General features: G+C 40.0%; 1 long non-coding RNA gene across 3 annotated transcripts in view; it reads left to right on the top strand.

Moving 5' to 3' along the window:
• Positions 1–422: 422 nt before the first annotated feature.
• Positions 423–6,000, top strand: part of LOC147109290 (uncharacterized) — a 99,133-nt gene continuing 93,555 nt past the window's right edge. For 2 of the 3 annotated variants that reach the window (XR_015080220.1, XR_015080221.1), the window contains exons 1-2: positions 423–498; positions 3,230–3,409. This is a non-coding gene — a long non-coding RNA (uncharacterized LOC147109290). Of the gene's footprint in view, positions 499–856; positions 925–3,229; positions 3,410–6,000 lie in introns of those variants that run through there. The other variant, XR_015080222.1, reaches the window with a different exon arrangement.

The following is a 6,000-nucleotide window of genomic DNA, read 5'->3' as shown; positions in this document are numbered from 1 at the left end:
ATAATCCTGAAAATCTCATGAAAACCATACATGAATGCCACAAAATAATCATTTTTGACATAGAGGCAGGACTGAATGAAATGTTAAGCATTAGAGTATCTAGTTTGCTTCTGTGCGAGCACCATTTGCTATTGACTGTGATTGTACAATACTTCTAAGAATTAGCAAACTATGATGTTTTAAGACCAATATTTAGATTTTTGTTAGAGATGTGAAGTGGCTAAGATATTGGCCCAGAAATTCGGGTCCCAACGCGTGAGTACGGACGGAGTACTCACGCGTGGACCCGATGGAAGTGCCGGAATCTTGCATGCACTACGCATGCGCGGGAAACCGGCGCTTCCGATTCTCTGAACCAAGGGGTTCAGAGGTCGAACGCGTGCACGCGGGAGTCTGCGCGTGCGCGTTGAACTTCCTTTTTTTTTACAGGTTTTAACGTGCGGGTAAGTGTACATTTTAGAAATGTAAAAAGCAGCCGTAAGCACTTCATTTTCAAAGGTAAGTGGTCAATTATTTAAAATTAAAACATTTTTTCCACAGGTTTTTTACTTTTAAATACTTTAAAGCAAGGTAAGTTTATTTTTAGCCCCGTTTTTTTATAAAATTATTTTTTTCAAAAATTTAAATTTTTGTTTAAAATAGTTATTTAATGTCATTTATAGTTTATTTACAAAGTGTGATGTTTTTTAAAAATGTATTTGAAGGTAAAGTACAGTTTTACAGCCTCAGCATTTATACGTTTTGACAGGTCTATCTGTCAAGACTTATGAATGGAGCATTCCCTGCTCTGATTGGCACGTGATCCCAGTGGACGCATCGCACTAACTACGCCCCTGGGACACGCCAGCATAGCGCACCGGCCTCTGGGACAGGCCTCGGAGAGGAATTCCACGCAGGCCAAGAGGTCAACTGCCGGCGCGCTAGGTAAGTGTAGGTCGGGGGCTTGCACCTGCGGGAAGCCCCCGACCTGAATTTCTGGGCCTATATGCTATTATTGGCAGATTTGAACTCTGGTGGTTTAAAAGACTACTAAATCCAAACACTTTGGCTGAATGACTAACTCTAAAATTTTTTTGAGGATTATATCTAGTAAGACATTGCCAGATCTTGTGCACAATTCCAGTCAAGCTGAAACATACGCCTAACATGCACCACACTGATGTCATAGCAGGGCTTGATTTAATCTTTGCTGATAGACTATCTCAGTTCTTTTTCATTCATCTGTTCACCTCTACATTGTAAAACATTGTGAAGTCACTATGTAAAGCAGAATTAACTATAGATGAATGTCAAGACTATTTACACGCTGCTGTGCCTGAAATAGACTGGTTTCGTGAGGTAGCTGATTGCCAGTGAATACATCCAGCCAAACAGAATAGCAAGAAATATATTTACATATAGTTATCCCATATTCAGATGGCTTGTTGCTGATGCAACTGTTTGTTTTCAAAATCGATCATTTTCAATTGGTGGGAGGCTTTTATCTCCATTGCAATCTCCTGCTAACCCATCGTTAACCATAAAAACAGCAGTGGGGACATTTTACAAACAATGTTATTCCCTATTGCAGCAACAGGTGGGAGTCTGGGGATAATAGGGCTTAAAGATGTAACAGTTCACAAATTTGGCAAAACTTTATTATTCTACTGTGGCGGAGCCACCAAAGGACTCAGAGCGATTGTACATAATTCCTTTAACAGCAATGTAGTTACTGTCTATGCCTGTACCTTTAATTACACTGTTTGACTGTACAATGCCTAGTTACCTTTACAGCACGGTTTCAACGTGATGACGTCATGCCGTTAGTCACGTGATGCCCCAATGGCGGGAAGAACGTGATGACATCATGACATCAGTCTTCTGACTAGAGGATCAGTCCTCGTGGAGCCCTCAAGGAGAGTAGACCTGTTATTGATGTGTTCTCGCAGTTTCTAGTTTAAACTCGTTTGGTTTCATTAAAGTTCGTTATTTTAATTGCCTGAGTCAAACTCAGTCTTTTTGATAAGAACCACAAACATTCCCCCAACTCACCCTCAACACACAGAGTTGTTTTCTACTCGCTCTAAAAATGTCACGGGTGAATAATTTTGCTGTTCATTAATAGGCTTTGATATCAACATAAACATTTACTGCATAAACATGGGTGCAATTCAGTATCATTGGTTGCTACACTTCTTACTCTCCCACTTTGGTCTATAAACATCTGTCAGACACTCAGGCAGAACAAAACACTTAATCAGTATTAGGGATGCATTTGCTTTCCTTAGAGAGATGAGCTGTTTGTTTGGTTATGTTTAGTTTGTATATGTTACTGTTTGGGGACAGTTTATTTCTGTACACTATCACATTAGTCGTTCTCTGGATGTATTTTGTATTGTCATCTATTAATTTCACACCAATTACTGAGGTAACAAATGGTTTTAAAAAAAGTAAATAATCAACAGAACCACTGCTGTATATCATAATAACTTGAACAAAATCTTTAATCATATCTAGAAATGATTTGTTGTCAGACAATAAAGCCATCTTGCCTCAGGTTTTTACTACAGGTGTTGGTTTCACAACTCTGAATGGTAATGACTGTCAGATGGTCTGGTAACATCAAGACTGGGGATGGGTGGGAACATACAAACTTCTATATATGCCTCAGCTTCGTTTCATTTAGAAGTGGTATAGCAAATAATGTGCATTGAATTGCACATTGAAACTAATGTCATTTCATGAGTTTGCTCAGTCTGTGGTTTCCTGTAGTAGCTGGTTGTTCTTTGCTCTCTTTCCAGTAAATTGTTATGTACAGATATTGTTGTGTCATGTTTCTGCTCTACGTTGACTCATTGCTAAGCAGTATGTTAAGCTATAATTAAAAATAGAAGTCTTGTATAATCTCATGGTCTTTCTATTCTGTATTTGAAGATGGTATGATTATATGATGAATTTTACATGAAAGTCATATGTTGTGACTGCCTATGTCACATGGCATTGTCTTAATATCAAAAAAGCCAGTTTTAAAATGCTATTTGTTAAAACTATGCAATATTTACTTTCTCTTAAATGTTCTAAGTAATACTGGATGGAAGTCAGCAATTTACACGCACCAATCCAATTGCAGGGTTCAGCTGACAAACTTAAACTGCTCATGTGAACCCTGCCATTGGATCACTGCCTTGTCATTTATTGACATCCAATATCTGCTATATACTGATATACTTTGTTGGATTTTTCTTTCCAGGTCCATGATATACACATAAAAGAGCCAGAGTGAAGTGTTATTTCAAAGAAAGACAGAACCACAGAACAACAAACAAGATTGAGTCAGATAGGCCCTCTTGATCATGTCAACTACAAAAGATTGCATTCACTTTGGATCAGGATGGCCCAAGCTGAATACCATTTCTTCAGATTTATAAAGGTACTGATTATCTGACTAAATTAAATCTGGTCAGAGATTCACATCAAAACAACTTACACGAGCCGATATAATTATTCAACTTCATATCCATGATCTTGGCAAAGAGGAAAAAGGTTTATTTTCATCTGATGTTATTAAGAGTAAATAGGTTGTATTTTCCTTTGATTTACTACCCATTTTGGGGCAGATCTGGAGTGCAATATTAGTAAATTGTGGGCATGGATAGTGGTTGATTCATGATCAGGGCTACCCCCGCAATCATGGCTTATGATGCCAGTAAGGCTTCTGTATAAGGGAACAACAGATGCAATGAGGCTCACATCAATACAAGAAAGATGGAAGAGCAGACTATAAGCATGTTGAAGCCTTGTTTCAGATGTCTAGATATATTTTGTTATATATAGTTTGAGTTGAAATTTTAACTGCCAGGTCTCATTTGAATCCTGCCGGTCAGCTGCTTGGCCGTTTCCACTGGAAAACGGGAGCTGGTTGGCGGGGAAGGGTAAAAATTAGGCGACCTGGAGGCCATGCATCAGCATCAGGAGGAGGTGGCCAGTAGCTAGGTAAGCCCAGGAGGTGGGTGTTTCCTGGTTCTCTCGGTTGAGGTGGGAAAGGGGAACCTGAGGCAGCAGGGGCCCAGAACTTCCTCTTGGACCCTACAGGAAAGTTTTATTAACTTACCCCAGCGGGCCTCACTGGTTTGCAGACAGGTTTACCTGGTAGGGCGACTGTGGTGGGCAACTCACTCAGGAGGCAGTTAAAATTCCACCGGGGCCCCATGCATGTTGTGGGACCCTGATTTTCGTTTATTAATGAGACTCCCACACGAGTCCACCAGGAGCCTCATCCGCCACCAAAACCAGTGGCGTTAAAATTACATATTGGCTGGAAATGGAGCCACTCCATTTTAACTACTCCCTGCTCCATTCTCACTGATTGGGGAGAATGAAAACTAATTTTGTGTGCTTCAAGTCTAGCCTAACGCATACATTTATGGTTAATTGGCTCCTAGAACTAGTCAAACTAATTGGAAATCATTTAGTTGAAATCTATAGGCAGAGATCCCATATAGTATCAGAAAATTACACGGCAGACACATTTTGCTACCAGATGCTCTTCTGCTGGCAAATATGCTTGTATGAATGTTGGATGAGGACAGTATTGAGGTGCGATTCTCCCACAGTTGGATTCACTTTCTAACTCAGACATGAAGAATGGCTGATTGGGTGAGGTACGGGGGTTGGGCGGGTGCGGCTGTAAGCATCATTGGAGCATTTTCAAAATTGCTTCACTGCCTTCAAGAGAAGAGAAAATTAGAAAAAGATTAAAAACTAGTCAGTGCAAAAATTGAACTTTTCTGGCACCTACTTTCATTGTAATTGCACCTTTAGATTTAAATTGGAAGTGATCGTTTTTATTTTTTTTAATAAGGATCCTGTATACTAGAGAATATGTTGCTCAAGGTGAGTTAGAGGATATGTTGTTTTATGCTAATCAACAAACAGTGGCCCAGATTTTGCTGGAGCTAGGCATCTTGTGGCATGCCCAGTTAGTTAGACTTGGTCATGCATGTTTAGGTTTTAACATTTTTGCCCACTAAGTTGCTGGAAGTGCGAGCTGATAATGGTGCAGCGAGGGCAACAGAGCATCTGGGGCCTTGGTGAACAATGGGACAAACAGTGTATCTCCTTAACCAATGAGATTAAAAGATTAAGAAATATACAGAGGAAAGACTGAGAAGCAGGGTGGATTAGAATGGTGGATTCAATGTCAAATCAGGTACAGAAATAAAGAGAGGGAAATAAAGATTGGATTAAGAGAGAGCGAAAAAAGGAGATGGAAAGGAAAAGTAAGAAAACAATATGTAAAAATGTAAAATTTGACATTTTTACAATCTCCAACAACAATTCACTACCTGAAGGAATGAGACTCCACACTTACAATTGTTCACTTTTTGGGCAAGAGAGGTTGATTGGCAGTCATTAACAATAATCCCGTCATTAAAAAGGTACTTGTCATGACTATAACCTGGTGTTGTGTGACTTCTTACATTTGTCCACCCCAGTCCAACTCCGGCATCTCCACACCATGAATCTTATCATGACTCATGAAGTAACACTAGGCGGCCAGCTGGTGGCGCCGTCCAAGGAGTATAAATACTCAGGCGTGGGCCCAGCTCGCTAAGGATGTTTCTGTAACCAGGAACTAGTGATGTAACTAGAAATCTCATGGTTTTGAAACAGTTGATTAAAGCCTTGTTTTATACTCAAACCAAGTGCTCAGAAGTTTTTTACATCAATTTAATCAACTGGACCTGCTCCACGCTCTGAGTGGTCTTGGGAACAGACAGCTACGACTCAAACCGTAGAAGGGAACTCGGACAATATAATCGATCCATCATGGAGAAACTACTCAGACCCGCCCATCTCGACCTGGACCCGAATTCACTTACAGCTGCTAAGGTATGGAAACACTGGTATCGTACCTTTAGCAACTTCCTTGAGGAGTGTGGTGAGAATGTTTCTAATAAGTTATGAATGCTTGCTAATTATGTATCCCCTCATGTGTTTGACTATATTGAAGAATGTGTA

Source organism: Somniosus microcephalus, chromosome 12 (genome assembly GCF_052327205.1).
Source record: "Somniosus microcephalus isolate GS21.2 chromosome 12, FLI_Smic_1.0, whole genome shotgun sequence".
Taxonomy (NCBI): domain Eukaryota; kingdom Metazoa; phylum Chordata; class Chondrichthyes; order Squaliformes; family Somniosidae; genus Somniosus; species Somniosus microcephalus.
The sequence above is the reverse complement of the archived record's forward strand: the minus strand, read 5'-3'. Positions and strand labels throughout refer to the sequence as shown.